Genomic DNA, 18,891 nt, shown 5'->3' with positions numbered 1-18,891 from the left:
GACGAAGGATCGACATTCAAACGAAAACAGAGTTCGCGTACTGCTTGACATGGCAAAGCACAATTCATTGGACATAGCTTGTAAACATTTGATCGATTTCATGGAAATCAGTCAAACGACTGGACTCGGTGCATTTGACCTGAAGTTGTTGCCTACACATGGAACTGCCATGGACACTATAATGGCTAGACTTTCTCAAAGTCCTTTGAATTTTTTTTTCTCTCGCTTCTGGCTCTCATCGATTTATACGAGGAGCAAGTACTAATAGGTGTTTGACATACGCACCCATTACAAGCCCACTGAAACATTTTAGTACACTCATTACTCCTCGTGTCACCTACCAGAAGTTAGTAAAGATTTTATCAATGGGGACGCCTGAGACTGCTTAGAAAATACGACCAAGAGAAAGGCCCTGGGAACGGGGTTAATTGGAATAAAACAAGCACTTCCTATCACATTTTATCGAGAGAGGTTACCCATAAAGCCTTGTCTAAAGAACTCTCGCGGAAGTTAATTTTGAAATCAGGAAGTAGGCCCTCCAATCAAAACTTAAATCTTGCCATTTGTAACGCAATACCAACCACCAGTACCAAACACAGTCCGAACTTGAAGCAAATACTCATAAAAAGTGGCATTTTATAGAACAACAACCATTGCACAAGAAGATATTCAAAGAACCTTCCCTTATATTATACAAAAGGGGTACTAGTTCTTTCAAAGATATACTCGTGAGATCGAAATTATGAAAATGGCTAATACACGTGCGTGAGAGTCGTGTATGCCTGTCTTTCTATTTGTTATCACTGACTTGCTGAAGTAAAGAAAATTCAGGTTATGACGTAATAATGTTTGCTGTAAGAATAGGAAAGTTAATAGATTACTAAAATTAGTAGTTAACTGACAATTGGAACAAAAAAGAGAAAAATACCCCCATTAGCACCCTCCTGAAGGCCTTTGCTAGACCGAAGATCGCGATTATGTTCGAAAGTTTCGAGTCAAGGTAGTTTGGCCAGTTGGCACTGTGAAGGCCTTTATGCGTTGACCTAAGTATCACTCTGCTTGCGTTTCAAAGAACTGTCTTTCGCATGCCTTTCTTCGTGCTTCTTGCAGTTTGACAACCTGCTAAAGCACTTATAACAATACTTGCATGTCTCCGTCTTCACTCCTGTACGAGTTCGTTCATGACGCTTGCAACTTGATGAGGTGCTAAAGCACTTATTACAATACTTGCATGCATAGGTTTTATCTCCTGTATGTGTTCGTTTATGACGCTTGCAACTTGATGAATCGCTAAAGCACTTACTGCAATACTTGCATGCGTACGGCTTCTCTCCTGTATGTGTTCGTTCATGTACCTTGCAGTTTGATGAACTACTGAAGCACTTGTTACAATGACTGCATGCATATGGCTTCATTCCTGTATGTGTTCGTTCATGTGTCTTGCAATTTGATGATTTTCTATAGCACTTATTACAATACTTGCATGTATAAGGCTTTTCTCCTGTATGAGTTCGTTCATGTACCTTGCAAGATGACAATTGGCTAAAGCACTTATCACAATGCTTGCATGCATACGGCTTCACTCCTGTATGTGTTAATTCATGACGCTTGCAATTTGATGAACTATTGAAGTACTTATCACAATGGTTGCAGGCATACGGCTTTACTCCTGTATGTGTTCGTTCATGTTTCTTGCAATCAGATGATCGGCTAAAGCACTTGTCACAATGCTTGCATGTATACGGCTTCCCTTCTGTATGCAATCTTTCATGTGTCTTGCAGGATGATGAATCATCAAAGCATTTATTACAATGCTTGCACACATACGACTTCACTCCTGTATGTGTAAGTTCGTGTTCCTTGCAGTGTGATGAGTGTTCAAAGCACTTGTCACAATGCTTGCATGTAAGCAGTTTCATTTCAGTGTGTGTTCGTTCATGTTGTTTGCAAGCTGATAAGTCGCTAAATAACTGGCCACAATGCTTGCACACATGCGAAATCACTGTCAGTTCATGTCCAAGGACGTTTCCATGTTAATTCGCAGGCGTGTTGCACTTAAAACCCCTACGAGGCATCTTGTTGGCAGCCCAGTAAACTTTGCTGTTCCAGCCTGCGTTTTAAAATGTGAAAAGAAATGTTTTCAGGTTTTTCAATTTAGTTTATTGTTTTCACTTTTGTGTAGATATACACATCTGTTAAGTTGAGAGTTTGAGTTACTGCTGTGTCCTAAGATAATAGTGAAAACTTGTAGATGTACACATGGAGGGCACTCGGGAAGTGAGGGGCGGGAGGTGAGGGGTCCTGGAACACTTACAAATTGTTTTTAAAACTAGTATCAGTTTTCACTATAAAGCTGCCCCCGCCTTTTGATAACTTGTTTTACAGCAATACAATCTAGGATTAGTGGAGTCTTTTTGTCGCCCTTAAAATTAGGCTTCTTTTTTACTGTGCCATGTACGTCAAGACATTCTGTTTGCTGCGGAATTTCTTGTTGTGTGACACCATTGCGTCCTAAAAATAATCACAAGTTCAAGTCGAATATATTACCCAGCGCGCGGAAATAACATCTAGCGGAAATAATACACAACACATTATTCGTGGTGACAACACGCAAGATTATTTCCAGGCTTATAACATTCACAATTAACTTACAATAATTTCCAGGCCAAAAAGCCTAAAAATTCCACGAGTAACAAAATATGGCACATTCAAAGATTCGAGAAAACAATTTTTGATCCTTATTCAAACCACTTTTTGGATCAAATAATCTGACAGTTTGTCAGCAAAATGAATTACATGACAAAGTTCACGCTTTTATTTATTACTGGTTGTAAGATGTATACAATACAGGAAACCCCCCGAAAGCAAACCACCTTAACGCTCAAACCAGCTCTTGGAACAGACGTAGCCAAGAACACGAAACCGATTGCTCGAAATCTTTCGACGTATTACTAACAACTGCTTCAAATATCACTTAACACAACCAAAGCAGAGAAACCGCTCGAAAAAATCTGTAAACACGCGTAAGCCAAAAATCGGAGTAATCAACGTGTGACAGATGCCAAAACACGCGTCAGTCTTTTTAATACTGTTCTAACCCAAGATAGGGATTTTCATTTATCGCTACCCCCTGTTATTGTGACGTCATGATACCAATAACTCCTTCGGGAATCTTCTACTTATACGTCATCACTACCCAGAGAAGCTTTGCGGCAAAACGTCATCATTACCCTACATTCCTCGCGGCCTTTTTCGAGCAAATCGAGAATTTTTCTGGTATACATACCGTATATTTTGACTGTAAGTACATTCTCTTTATACGCACAAGCTACAATAAATGCCCCCGCAGGGCTTTTGCCTCTGCAATAATAATAATAACAATAATAATAACGATGAAGACAATGATGACGACGACGATGATAAATAACTAAGTACAGTAGAACCCCGGTAACTCGAACTCGGATAACTCGAACAACCCCGCTAACTCGAACTAACTTCCATTTCCCTTGGATTTGAACTCACTTTTCAGTCATTTTTACTCGGTTAACTCGAACTCGGATAACTCGAAAACCCCGCTAACTCGAACTAAATTTCGTTTCCCTTGATCAAAATTTGAGTCAAATTTATCCCGATAACTCGAATTCCGGTTCTTGCAACTCGCCACGGTTGCCCATTGATTAGAGCAACGAACAGATCACGTATTCAGCAGCCTTTTTCCACTCTTATCATAAGAATTTATGATCGTGTTAGAGTTTCTGAAGAGATAAGTTTAATTTGCACTGTACTGTATACTGAAGTACTGAAAAATCAGTAAACTATCAATTATTAACTTGGCAGATTAAATATTCAATCGACCCCGATAACTCGAAACCCCGCTAACTCGAACTGTTTTTCGTTTCCCTTCAGAGTTCGAGTTACCGGGGTTCTACTGTATTTCCAAATAACATTTAAAGCACCATAATATTACCCTGGTAATGAACATTTTTATATCTGACTCGGATAAATATTAACAAGATGTTTAAACTGTGTACAGGTTTATTGCTGCTCCAAGAGCATAGCAGAGCTATGAAAAGTTTTATTTCGAGCAGAATTCTCGATTTGTTCAGTTTTTATTTTGTACCATAATCACTTGCATTCAGATGCAGTCAAGAATAACACAACATACCGTATTTACTCGAATAAGCGCCGCCCCCGAATAAGCGCCGCCCTCAAATAAGCGCCGCATTTGGGACAAAAAAGTTAATAAGCGCCGCCCCCAAATAAGCGCCGCAGTCCCGATGCAGCGCGTATTTGAGGAATTTTTTTCAACTAAAAACAGCACTACAGAGCAACTCTTAAACAAACTTGGACATTTTTTCCATCAAAAGCGATGTTTTGCAGTTAAAAGTGATTATTTTACCGTTCGCCCATTAGTTTTCCATCCAACATTCTTACAATACGTAGTTCTGAAAATGTTGTAAAGGCCGCGAACTTTGCCAGGACAGCTAGTGCCACTCTTGCAAGAGACGAATACTGACGATCAAAAGACGCTATTTTTTGATTACTGTAAAAGATTATACTCTTTGTGGCGTTCAAATTTTAAATAAGCGCCGCCCTCAAATAAGCGCCGCACTTGAGGCGCCAAAAATTTAATAAGCGCCGCGGCGCTTATTCGAGTAAATACGGTAGTTTATTTGCAAGATATTAAGGCAGGAGACAAAAGCTACACAGACAAAAAATAACTTTGGAGGTCAAACTGAGATTGAAAAACCCAGTGGAGTACGGTATGGCTTCTTGAGGAACAGAATATTGGAAACTCTGCCAAAGAAGCCATCCTCTTCCCCAGGGCCACGCGTATTTTTTTTAAATGACATGACGTAGTGGCCCTGGTAACGGTAAAAAATATGATTTTTTTGATTGGCTGATAAAAACTGCATGCGTAATTAGGTAAAAAAAACGAAACGCTTCTACGCAATTTTGGTTATACTTCCGGTCATCGAAACAATTGAAGATGCAGCGGAAAGTTTGAAAATGTTACCGGAAAAAGACCGAATAACACTGGTTTGTTGGAATAACGTATTCACGAAGCAGACCTTCGTTTATGAACGAATGACAAGTACATCTCTTGCAAGGTGTAACTCGGTTGTACTTTTTATTGCATTAAAAATATTGCAAACATTTGCACCATCAACTTAGCTTATACAAGATATACACACTAAAAGGAGTTCATGAATACATGAAGACTTTGAAATTCAATGTGATATTTCTTACCGCTGCTCAATAGAATGATACGTCGTCGATCAGCGGCTTTTTTGGTTCTGAATTTTCTACAATACCTCCGCATGGCCATAAATAAATTTCACAGTATCATCAACCGTCGGAATGTTATCAGCTGATGATATCCACGACTCCATGTACACTATAACTCCAATTCCTCTGGATTCTAACTTTTCTATCTGCCGTCAGATAATATTGCGTGTAGAGTCGACACAACAACATCAACACATCTATCAGCCATGCAATTCAATGAGTTCCAAACGAATCGAATTGTGTAAGTTAAAATATCAACGACTTGAATTGCCAAAACCAGCTTTCAAAATTCGCTTTCTTCTCGTCTCAGTCAGCCCCAGCCTTCCCCTTTCTTTTACTGAGCAGGCGCAGACGAACATTTATGCAGAGGGCATGCGCTACCGGATGTCGTGGATTTTACGACATCCGGTAGTCAGTGTTACCAGAGCCCTTCGTTTCGCCGACCACGTGACCAAAAGAAACGGAGGCTCTGGGAACGAGAATGCCAAAGAAGCATTAAAGTTTTCATCTCACTCACATGAGTTGCGCTTGAGCATAATTTGACATCACTTCAGGATTCACTCAAATATTTTAACAGATTTTCAAGACTACCTGACCTTTAGAAAGATTGAAACTTTATGTTCAGCACTTAATAATAAACAATGCTAATAAACTGATGGTCATCCATCTAAACTGATTAAAATAACTATAAAATTGTTTTGTAGTTGTAGGTTGTAGTTAGTTACTCCTTCTCAAGTCAGCAGATCAATCAATCACTATCTTTAAGGCAAAATAGTTTGACTATTCTCCTTTCATGCACGGTTTTTATTTACAATTCTAAAAAACCGATGATACGTTTTGCTTAGCATTCAGAAGGGCAATACATGTATGTTAACTTTTTCAAAATCTTGGGTTCAAAGACTCATGTATAATCACATGTTAGTCTCAAACTCATGCCAAGTGAAGCATACCCCGCTATAATACATTAATGAGTTGATTATGTAAAATTTGAAACCATTAGTTTATTTCAAGAATGCATTCCTCTTATTAATAATAATAACAGTATTTATATGAGTAAATATTTTCAGATGCCCCCAATGTTATATCAGAACAAGGCCAGACCACAATACTGGGAACTCCATACCCTAATCTTTGCGATAAGTGCGTGGGTTCTTTAACGTCTTCTGCTGACCATAACAGTGCAGATGCGGGAGACGGTGCCTACAGTTATCGCCCTTTTCCGAGAAGACTAGAATGTCTAACCATTTGCTGATGTCATTGCAAAGACACCATGTTCTTCTCAGTTATTGTAAGACCCTGAGTGTTGGTCCAGTCTGGAGCTAGAACCCTCGACCTCCCCCACAATAGTCTTGGGCTCTACCAGCCTCTTTAGAGCTCAAACGCCCCTATGTCTGCGGATCTGCCTTTCGGGAACCGCTCTGCTGTTAAGTTATCAAAAGTGCTTTGCGCTTTGCTTAACCGTCAGAATAAGACATGATAAAGATATTGCCTTCATAGAAATTAAATTTCCGCAAAGATCTGCAAACTGTCCAGTTTCATCGAGTTTACAGACACAGAAGACTAGCAATTGAAGTTTAAGTCCCACGAAAATCTTTAAACTGCCCTTGCCGTATAAGAAAAAATAAACTTGACAAAATCTCTGGCAGCATCAAATTTATTGATTGGTAGTTCGGATTTGTGATGGCTCGTGCGAAACATTGTCTGACACCACTTCAAAGTTGAACATGTCTTTTTCAGGAGGTACATGTTCACAGATGGTAAGGCAATTCCTCACCTTCTCTTTATTTTAAATCAGGCAGTTGTGATCAGAAACCAAATTTTGTTCGAACATTGATGTTACCTTAATAAGATGAACGCATTCTTTAAAATGCACTAACGGATTCAAATATTAGATTAATCAATTCATTATGTAATTTAGGGGGGTGGGGTACAAATTACTTGGCAGGACTGTAACTAAATGAAGTTTGAGGTTCCAATTTTCCAGGAGTAGGTCTGGAATAGCTTAGCAATCTGTTCATAGTTTGCAAAATATATAAATCAACCCTCCAAGTTTATTTTTTTCCTTAGTGGCCATTTGGCCACCGACTCCTCAAGTTTGATTGCCAGTGAAAAATTTTAGTCGTCAAACTAAGCTCCCGCTTTCAATCCTTCTTCTCAATTTTAGTCGCCAAGGTGGCGACTTTGGTTCCAATTTCCTACCTTTGACACCAGTTAGAGTCAAACTAAGAACTCAGAACGTGAGTTTGTTTAAGATTAGACCAGTCATGTTGTAGCAGTGCCATTGTTAAAGCCTGTTTAAATTTGAATTGACCTGAACAGCACAATAAACGAAAGCCAAAAACAATCTTGAACCCAAAGTGGACAAAACAACTCAGCAAGACAATAAAAGTACTGGTACACAAAAAATTTAACCATTTACCAAGTCAGGAGTTGTGGGGTTGGACTACTTTCATCATTACTACACTTTGACTTATCCTGAATAGATCTAAGACATCAGAAGGATGCAAAAGACAGACAATGAACATGGTATATTAGTGCATCCAACTAAACAAGATAAAATTGAACAAAATAATTTTGCACTCACCTCAAAGTCTGGTCCAGAAAACTAATCCAAGTGCAGGGGCAAAACAACTATGAAGCCAGCCACAAAAACAGTGTTGTTACCTTTAGAAAGAATAATTTTGAATTAAACAAGAAGCACTAAAGCTGCTTAAAACCAGGTGGTTACACTACTTCTTTGGCTAGAAAGGCAGGGCGCCACTCAATAAAAGTCTTTATAGAAGCAGTCACTGGAGTAACACACAAGTCTGAGGTTTGCGTGAGTCACGTGGTATGCATGAGCTTAATATTTGGCCACATAATGGCAACTGTTTGGACTTGAGTCATCAGATGATGCTAAATGGAGAAATACAATGGGATGGCTCTAGCCGTCTCTTGGTTTGTATTGATTTGCAACATAACGTATAGGTGTCGCATTTGCCAGTTTAGAAAATTCCAACGGACAAATGCGACAGCTATACGTGTATGTTGCAAATAAATACGCCCTCAAACAAGATTCTGAACAAAAAAATATTTGCAAGCGTATGTAGGAATTTATCCAGGCATGTGAAGTAAAGCAGGTTTACATGAGTCACGCTGTTTGTGTGAACTGTAGCAGTGAGCGAAAATTACCCTTACTTACCTCATCCCTTTCATTAACCCACTAGCACAAAACAAATTTTTGCCTAGGCTCGCAAATATTTATTTTGTCGGAATCTTAAATAAAATACACTCAATCCACTTGAATGGCAATTAAATTGTTTGCGATTCAAATTAATGAAGCCCCAAAATCAAAGTTCTTGAAGTTAAACTGCTATTTTGCTTGAAAAACACAGCTTTCAGTGGCATTTATGAAGTCGGGTGATTCAAAGCAGGTAAATAGAGCATTGATACCTGACTGCATGAACTGCCAGGTAATTCCCTGGCGCAATGACATACGTCCCGTGTCTCGACAAGTTTTTGCTGGGTTTGACTTTTTAATTTTTTATGTTTTTGTCCTAGGGCTGGTCGAGGAAATCTGGGATACAAGTGTCTCTGTCAAATGGCATGCTTTGCAAGCATTTGTTTTTGTTTTGATTCTGCTTCTGGAAAAAGCGTTTGAAAATCAAACGGATTTGGGGTATTTAGCAGCCTTAAGTAAAAATAACTGGTAGAAAAAAGTATAAAATACTTGTTTGCGAGACCATTTGAATACAATCAAACCTCTCTTAACAGACACTCTCGTAAGCAGACAGCTCTACTTACGGCTGCCTTGTTTGAAAACCCATTTTAACTCCCATACAAATTCTGTATTGTTACATTCTTGTAAGCGAACATTCTCGTAAGCGGCTGCGGACATTTTCAGAGATTACGACTTAGACTTTTTCTTTGTTTTAAGCTCCCGTAAGCAGACATCCCAAAGAAAATCTAGCTAGCAATCTCTGTATCTTATTTTTATCAAGCGAACTTCACATCGTCGTTCATTGCAATGATTTCACAGTAATTACAGTACCATATTTCAGTGTTTGTTTTGTCGTCATCCACGTCCGTCTGGTTAGTGTTGTTCTGCCAATCTCCCGTAAGCTGCCATCTATCCCCTACACCACTAGTGGCCGCTAACAAGAATGGTTCTCATAAGCGGCCAGCTCCAGTTATGGACACTCTTTTCACATCGAGGGTGTCTGCTTACGAGAGCTTTGACTGTACCAACTACTGTATTTTGAAATTATGACCTTGTATGTGGAACTTGCAGCAGCTACAAGCTCCCACTGGACAATGGACAATTCATTGTCATACAATTCCATAAAATAAATAAATTTGCATTACAAAGCACATATACAGAATGTACAGTTCTTAGCTAGTGTGCTTAGAATTATGTCCAAGCAAATAAGTAGAATAAGAGCAATTAACACTACATGAAATTCCCCAGCTGGGGCTTAAATCCCTAAAGTCAAAGATGTTTTGTTGTTAACCGATCCCATTCAAATCCTCAAATGTTTTGAGGTTGAACTTTTGGCAGTAAAGGGTCTCCATTACCAGGAATAAAACACCAAAAAGATAGCACTTATCATCAAAACAAATTTCAAGTAATCTCACCAAAGTTAACTTGGTATTGGAAGAATCAATGTCATGATGGGAAGCGAAAGGAAATAAATCGATTCAGCATCACTTACTGCAGCAAAAGGGTGGATTTTTCCTTTATATTTGTAGTCAAGTGTACCTTATTTGTTTTTTCATTTGCTCCTTGACTGATTTCCAAAAGTGAATTCAAATCCTTTGCCCATAGAGGCCTAGCTTCCACCGGGCATTTTAGATCTTGCCATTGCTAATAACTTGATGAAGATACTCGCATAAGTCCAATGCCCAAAACAAACTTAGTGATCCAAACACATTTTTCCCTCTTTTAAAAACCACAATATTCCAACTGTACATGGACAGCGGGCTAGCTACCACCAGACACTTTGAAATGCAGGCTTTCATATTTTATGAAAATTATTCAAGCCAAGGTGCACAATTTTGCATACCGGACAACAAGTATTTGATTATGCATACAAATTCTCTTATATAATCCTTTGCACACAAAAAGCAAATCTGAGAGTTTTAAATTTATTTCAATAATAATTAGTTATTATTAGGGGTGTCGGATGGTAAATGCGAGACTTTGCGAGACAGCGAGACTGATATCTTTTCTGCGAGCCCAAGACCTTTTGAGAGCTTTTTAGCCTTGCAAAAGAAATCGAGACTCCGAGAATGGGTCAAAGAAAACTTCGGGACGACGAGACCCTTGAAATTTGGCTAAAATTTTGCGAGACACACATTTTTTGAAGGACCATTCACATACATACATACCACCCCTATTATTGATTATACAAAATATTCGGTTTTACTTTGCTTTGAGGCGTTTGTTTTTACACTGCAGTGATGAGTTTGAAACAACGATCGTGAGCGGCCAGTCGGCTTCAAGGAATCAAGGTAAATTGTTGTCATGAGTAATGAGTATAATATCAACTACATTTGACTAGCCAGTCAGAGGTAACAATTATCATCACCGAAAATTGTCTAGGCTTAACAGCGCTCTATTTCTCGTATCCTTCTTCGATCGCCCGATTCGCCAGCTGTGTCTCTGCACATCCTTTTTGCTATGAATAAACAGAGAGGCTGTGCTGTGAACAGTTTAGCGACTGACGGTTATTTGAAAGCCCTGTATTCTTATCCAGCGTCATGCATATAAGAGACCTACATTCTACAGCTTAGGTTAATATGAAAGGGATTCTTATAGACTCTCTTACCTTTATAAAACAGCGACAACGTCTTCGACAACAAATCACATGTACGCCGCCATGACAGTCACTACACTGGAGCCCAGTCTTTGCAGTCTCGCAATCACAGTATCGATGGAACGCTGGAAACGCGGAGCGTGGGAACGCCGGAACACCTCCTAAATGTGTAACAGAAGTGCCTAACGGTAACCTTTGTCAAGGATTTTCCAGGTTGTTCAGGCGTTTCGTCTTTCCGAGCTTCCGTACTGGCCCTGGGGTTTGGCAGGGACACTGCAAGCCGTTAACTCTCCGATACTAGAAGGAATTTTTGTTACACACAGTATGAAAGATAGAACGAGCGTCGGAGAAGCACAAAGTTGAGGAGACATTTTCTTGTCTCCGAGAAACGCGATTTATTTTAGAAATTTATAAATCCACTATTGCGCCATTTTACCATATTAGGGCAAAAGAACGCGCAAAATATGCCACGTTATTATATGGCAAAGCCAGTCTTAGGCAAATCCGAGCGTTCTGATTGGTTCTTTCTTGGTCGGGATTTTGCCAAACGGACCGTTTCCATAAAAACGGTCCAAGCCGTGTATTTTTTTTCGAAAGCCGGACATTCAAATTTACAACTAAACCTGCGAAAAGAAAACGTGTACTCTCAATCTTCGCAAAGAAACTACCGAACAGATTGATATTTTACAGAGCTTACAACGTGGACGAAGAAAACGAATCACCAAGCGAATTTCAATTGAATTATCTTAAAGGTTGGGAAACTTCTGATGTAGAAACTTAAACAGGCATCACCGAAAGCCAGGAAGCCATATAGACGATTTTATAAACGAACGGAAAACTATAAACACAAATAAGAAAACGGCTACTGAAATGAAAGCTCTTCCACACTACATTGAAAGTACGTGAAGGTAATAGTATGACAAATGAAAGAATTGATAGCCTACCTGCTTCCGAGCTTGACCAACTTTCCGTCCAAATGAGTCCAAATTTTTTTACGCAGCGAATTATTTATAAACACACGAAGCAAAAAAGGGAGTAGACTTGCACCAAGTCGCCCTCTATCGGCGAGCGAAGCGCCGAGCCGGAAAGCGTCGCGAAGCGACGACCGCGAGTACGTGACACACCTAAACCGCGCGTCGAAGGACTTTGAGAAAGTCTAAAAAGGGAGAAGAGTGCGAGCAAGCAGCAATTTCCCGTTGTCAGCGAAGCATATAGCGATACCTGAGAAGAAATATCCATTCAACATACTCAAAGACACTGAGTTTGAAAAATCAAGAAGAGTACTAGCTGCCAAGTGCCAGTCACTAGTTCACAAGTACGGCGAAGGAAAGAAGCCGCAAGGCGCTCAGGCGATTGATCAATGATGAAGACGACAAAGTCGAAGATGCTCTTTTTGAAGCGGGAGAATTGAGCGACTCCAATCCAGTGGGCACTTCATAGAACTGTCTTGTGCTTTTTTTTTTAAAAAAAAAAATTACCCTTACACTTCGGTTTACGAGCCAGAGACGAAAGCCGAAAGTTACGCTGGGGAGCTGAAACGTTCAACTTCAACGCAGAATGATGGCCAAGAAACCTCAGTTTGGTTAGCCGAGCGGCCTTCTGGCTTTCAGTGATGCCTGTTTCAGTTTAATTTCTACATCAGAACTTTCCCGATCTTTCGATTAATAAAATCCGCTTGGTGAATATTCATCTTCTTCGTCACGGTCAATAAATTAGTTTTCAAACTCAAGGTAACTTGTTCTTTCTGAGTTGCTCGCATCATCATACTTGACCGGAAGTGCTGGAAGTGCTTTTTAACAGAAAAATAAACAAGCATGGCTCGAGTGCTATATAACAAACTACTTACTAACCTAGCTTGCTCGAGCCGTACTGGGGAATATTGGCCCTCGGTCGTTTGTACGGACCTCGCTGCGCTCGGTCCGTACTGCCACGACCTCGGGCCAATATTCCCCAGTACGGCCCTCGCGCTCGGTTAGTAAGAGGTTACTAGTGGTAACCACAGGTTAGAAAGTGCGGGCCTCGATGCAGTTAAGAGAAGGTACTGGGAGGGAAGTGTTTCAGACAGTGTCGATAAATCACTGGACAAAAGAAAATTATTCCGAGTCAGGTCGAGTAACGCGTCACGCTTGAGTCACAAATGTTTTTTATCGTTTCCTATTGCCGCGAACCAATCAGAGTTGTTTTTTTGATTGACAGTTTTGCGAAGTGTAGTCGAGCACGCGGTGTGAATTGAGATGTGATTTTCCTCCGTCGGCAAACTCGCTTTGTTGTCAGTGTTATAAGGAATTTATCGAGAATAACCGTTGTTGGAATCATTCGCTTTGCCGTAGTTTATCTGTGATACAATCACAGCAGATCTTCTCAAAAGCAACACCTATAAAACAACGTCTGCAAAACGTAATGTCTGCAAGACAGAAGCCTCGATCTAATGTGACAAACTGTTGATTTTTCGCATTCTTATCGCTCTTGGAGACAAGATTTTTCTCTTCCGGTGTTACGACAAACTGTCGTGATTGACACATTTTTTGCATTCCGATCGTTCTTAGTGGAAGAACAAAATTTTCAACTTCCGGTTTGCAGATAGTCTTTATAAACGTGGCGCGCACGCGTAATACGCAATCCGCTGGTCACTGTCAAGATTAGGGTTGCGGGCCTCTCTTGGGCCCGCAAATATTTCACGCCCCAGAGATATTTGTATTTAAGCACTTATTTGGTACGCTTGAATAAGTCCCAATTTGTCTTTTTTTTGCTAATATTCATCTCGATAAAATATTAATTTGCTCGTTGGATTCCTACGTGTTCAACAAGATCCGACATTTACATAATGGGTCAGTTTGGCCGGTGTCTGACATTTGCAGTCTGCAGCCTAAGAGAATATATCGTGTTACCATTACCATTATGGAAAGCTTACCGCAAACAGGCTAACCGAAGTGCAATTCAGGCTAACCAGAGTAAATAGTAGGCTAACCAGAATGTGTAGTAGGCTAACCGGAGTAAAAGACTGCAAGTTTACGGTCTGCAAATGTCAAACAGCGCAGTTCGGCCCTGAGTACTTTACCTTACCAGGAGCCCATGACATGGGCTCCTGACCTTACCACCTTGCCCCAATTTGAGTTATTACCCTATTTGATGTGACACTGTAATGCTGAGAGTAAGAGCGGTTGCTTGAGAGGCTATGCACACTCAAGCTCGTAAAGTGTTTTTGTTCACCATTTATGAGAGAAGGGGAGGGGGAGAGAGAACCGTAACCCACCGTTTTTCATTTGATTTGTTTTAAAAAGGAAGCAACCATCTTACGACGAGTTGGTTATTGGTATGGGGAAAGGTTGCTACCTCGCCGAAGTGTGCCCCTCCCCTCCCCTCTCAATTTCTGAATTTCCTCGGTCTCCCTGATTGGGCTTCTCTCAGCGCTATCTGCATTTTTATTGTGAGGTGAAAAAAAATTGTTTTCGCACAAAAAAGGACATAACCATCCAATAATGTAGAGTGCTGGGATAACTACCGACATGAGTGTCATAAGTGGGTAAATTGTAGCGTTTTATCTCGGACATACCGTAAAATTCCGGCTATAAGCTCTGGGCTTATACAACTTTGTAAAGGGGTTTTGTGTGGGCTTATAAGTGGATATATATACGGAAATAAAATACAAACAGCGGCAACACGGCCAAGAAACAAGAGCGTTTATATATACGGAAGGGCTTATAAGCGGAATAAAAAAACGTTTCGAAACGAGCCACTGGAGTGTTGATCGAAATACGTTGTTAAGTTACAAATGCAAAATAAAGCAACATTTAGCCTTGTTCAGTCCTGTCATCTGCCAAATGGGGGGGGGGGGGGTCTTATGGGGGGCTTATAATGGGATGTATATTTTTGTTTCCAGGTAGATGGGCCCATAACCAGGGGGGCTTTTACGGTATTCCAAGTTGGAAAAAAATTGACATAATAACCAGGCCAATGAGGTACAGGCTGCAGAGCTACGTCAGTAGGGAAATATTCGGGTCTAAACTCATTTATCTTACGAGTTAAGGCAGAATGGGCCATTTACAGGTGACGGTCAATCCGCCATGAAAGAGGGCAGAGCGTCGCTCGGGGGGTGTTCAAAAAAACAAAGGAAAGTCAAGCATGACTGGTTGAAGTCGCTTTGTTTTGTTTGTCCCAGCGCGTTGCTTGCCCTCCAGCGAGGTGTTACTTTGTACCATGTGACCGTTAGCTGCAAAGGGCTCATCAAGCACGTAAAGAGAGACGTCTTCTTTTTACTACGATGATTAAACATAAAAGTAATATCCATTTGATCTATGCACTAGCCATAAAAATCCTATTAAAGTAATTTATCATTTATTTATTTATTTATTTATTTATTAATCCAGCAAATCAAAACCAAACTGATCAATATAACGATATTAACGTATTTGCAAACGATGTGCAGCGTAAAATCAGTTCACTACCACTTTTGTACAAAAGGTCGCCACCCAAACCTGGAATTTAGCCACATTTAACTACATCTTTGTTAGTTACAGTACTAAGTTAAATCTGCATTAAGTTATTCTTCTAAACAAAATTAGTTCTTTTTTCTGAAAAGTATAAAACTGCCCACTGTAACCACTTTCATCAGCATATTCATCATCATCATCATTTATTAGCCATTTTAACATTGAAATATAACGGTAGTATTAATTAAGGCGAGGAGACCTCCAGAAAACCACCAGGCTTACAGGGGAGGCAACCTCAGTTAATAATTTGTTAGAAATTTAGTTGTGGAAGTGCGGCTAGGTCAATTAAGACTCAATTCATTAAAAATTCAATTATTCTTTCTAAAAAGTCGAAAAGCTAGTCGAGCTAGTGATCGATATTGGGAGAGAATTCCAATTTTTAGGACCCTTTTACTATCTTGAAAAGTGAAAACTCATTCTTCGTTCTTTTTTGAATTTTTAAACAACGTACCTCTCCAATTTGCCTGATTTCCAAAATATCTAAAGTCAATACTTTAAGATAAGCTGAAGTATCATTTACATATGAGAACACGAAACCTTTTAAATGTACTTTTCTTTAATGAAAATTACCACCGTGGAACGAATATGATTTCTTCTAAACGCAGCCAGATGTAAACTACGAGCATGACAAGATTAAAGTTAATCTGATTTTTATGAACCCGTCACTGACATGTCTCAGTCTAAATACGTGAAACAAACAAATATCAAAAATATTTCAATAATGCCTGACCACACTGATAAGCAACACCTTAAGAGGAAAACCACGCACTAAGACCTCTCTAAGCCTTCTAAAAGCACCGAGAGGATATAATAAACTAATTTGAAACCACACTTACTACTAAATAACGACTGGCGTCGGGTAACAGGAAGTGAAACCTCAATTTAACGAAGTGCCAAGGGACTGGAGAAATTTGTTCCCATAAAGAATTTGTAGAAAAACAACGAAAATGTTTGTTACATCGAAGTATAGATAATATTTTTTTTCACGCTGTTACGTTGCAATAGCCAGCATTAACTAAACTGAACGATTCAAAATAGCATTTGTGTTTTAATATCTTTATGTCCACATAAATATGGACATATGTCTTTGAAGTCGTTCTCCTGTAACAGGATTAAAGTATTTTCATCCTTGTTGGTCTATTCTACACTCATCTTTCGTCGCGTGTTTACTATAACTCGGGTACATTTTACCCTTAGGGTTCCGGATTGTGTTCGTGTTAACGAGGATTTCGTTATATTTAGGTACTGTTCCATACATTTTACTGTAACTTTGGCTGGACTGAAGAATATAGTTCGTTATACCGGTACTTCGTTTAAATCGAGGTTCCACTGTAACCTAGAACTCTATACACAATTACTTAACGGCGATGTCATGCTTATGCCGAGACAAAAATAGCCCGACCAAGAAAAAACTCACCATAAAAATATATAATTCCATGCCGCAATGGCAATGTCATAATAAAGGCGGGGGTACACCTGAACGCCGTCTATCCACCGATTAACTTGGGTTAAATGCAAATATCACTTTCGCTCATTAAAAGAACCTATGTTTTGCGGAGTTTTGTAATTTTTTGGAGATGTTTGGGAGAAGATCAGTGTGATTTAAAAATTAGAATTTGAAGCTAAAAATTAGTAGATGGACACCAAACAGTCTCCCTGATAACCTGGGGTGCTCTTGCGTGGGGTGAAATGTCTGGTAGTGTTCCAAATTTTTCATCCCTTCTTAAATTAACGTTTACACCCACCTTAAAGGGGCTAGGGCAATTAATTTATAGTTTTATACTTCAAATTAGCAGAGAAAAAGTCATTTATTGACGCAATCACGGCCACATAACAAACAAGGATCATTTCCGAGCACTGTAAATGCCACTTTCATACAAATTGATATTAACTTGAAAAAAGTCGAGCCGACGTTAGATTCAAGTTTACCCTAACGCAATCCGTTTTAATCTTCTCGGATTTTGCCCATCCATGCCACTTTTTGGCCTTTCTGTGTTCCTTTTGAGTTATTCTGCAGTTTTAAGCCGTCATATTGTGATAATTCAGTTTCGATTCAGTAAATTCTATGAAAAGTTGGTCAGTGAAAAGTTGCCTAAAAAAATTGCCTGACATAGCCCCTTTAAATCGAGACGAAAAAAGCCCCAGAAATAACATAATGACCAAGAAAAAATACCAAGGAATGTATAATGCAAGACTCAAATCAAAAAGCAGTTTATCATGCCAGCGTTTATAGCATTGGAGAAAAAACCCAAAATGTTGCATATAAAAATGCGAGAACGGGTGAAAATGAACGAACGCTGAAAACATAAAAGACAAAGCAGATCAAAAGAAAAGAAAAATCAATCACCAATATGACTTTCCATCGTGGCTAACAATGTCATTTACATATCCATAACGTTTCTCATATGATCACTGTAATGTTGGACGATACATGCCTCACTGCTAAATTCCTCCTGACAAATCCAACAGGTGAGGTTTTCAACTTGGCTTGAGTTTTCTTCAGTCAACGAAAACAACATACGGGACGTTTTGCCACAGCGCGTTGCTGCTGGTTCCTGAAGGTTTCTTTCTTGTTTAAGGCACTTACCATACTGCTTCCGTTTTAAAGACTTTTCGCGCAGGTGTCTCTTTTCATGGGTCTTGCAGTGCGACGATTGGCTAAATGACTTACCACAGTGCTTGCATGTATACGGCTTTACTCCTGTATGTGTTCGTTCATGTTGCTTACGTTGTGATAACTGGCGAAAGCACTTATTACAATGCTTGCATATATACGGCTTTTCTCCTGTATGTATGCGTTCATGTTTCCTGCAGGTTGATAAATCGATAAAGCCCTTATTGCAATGCGTGCAAGTATACGACTTCTCTCCTGTATGTCTTCGTTCATGATTCTTGCAGCTTGATGATTGGCTAAAGCACTTATCGCAATGCTTACACTTGTACGGTTTGACTCCTGTATGTGTTCGTTCGTGTACTTTGCAATGTGATGATCGGATAAAGCGCTTATTACAGTGCTTGCATGTATACGGCTTCTCTCCTGTATGTGTACGTTCATGAATCTTGCAGCTTGATGATTGGCTAAAACATTTATCGCAATGCTTACACTTGTACGGCTTCACTCCTGTATGTATTCGTTCATGTATCTTGCAATCTGATGAACGGCTAAAGCATTTGGTACAGTGCTTGCACGTAAACGGTTTAATTCCACTGTGCGTTTGTTCATGTTGCTTGCAAGTCGATAAGTTGCTAAAGTTCTGGCCGCAATACTTGCACACAGAAAAAGTGAGGGTGTTAAAGAACACCGAGGGTAGTATAAA

General features: G+C 39.6%; 1 protein-coding gene and 1 pseudogene across 1 annotated transcript in view; both read right to left on the bottom strand.

Moving 5' to 3' along the window:
• The window catches only part of LOC144655544 (uncharacterized), a 125,200-nt gene that overhangs the window by 27,829 nt on the left and 78,480 nt on the right, over positions 1-18,891 (bottom strand). The window lies entirely within an intron of this gene.
• LOC144654051 (uncharacterized) lies at positions 17,364-18,869 on the bottom strand (annotated as a pseudogene).

Source organism: Oculina patagonica, chromosome 5 (assembly GCF_052425735.1).
Source record: "Oculina patagonica isolate OP01 chromosome 5, crgOcupat, whole genome shotgun sequence".
NCBI lineage: Eukaryota > Metazoa > Cnidaria > Anthozoa > Scleractinia > Oculinidae > Oculina > Oculina patagonica.
The sequence above is the reverse complement of the archived record's forward strand: the minus strand, read 5'-3'. Positions and strand labels throughout refer to the sequence as shown.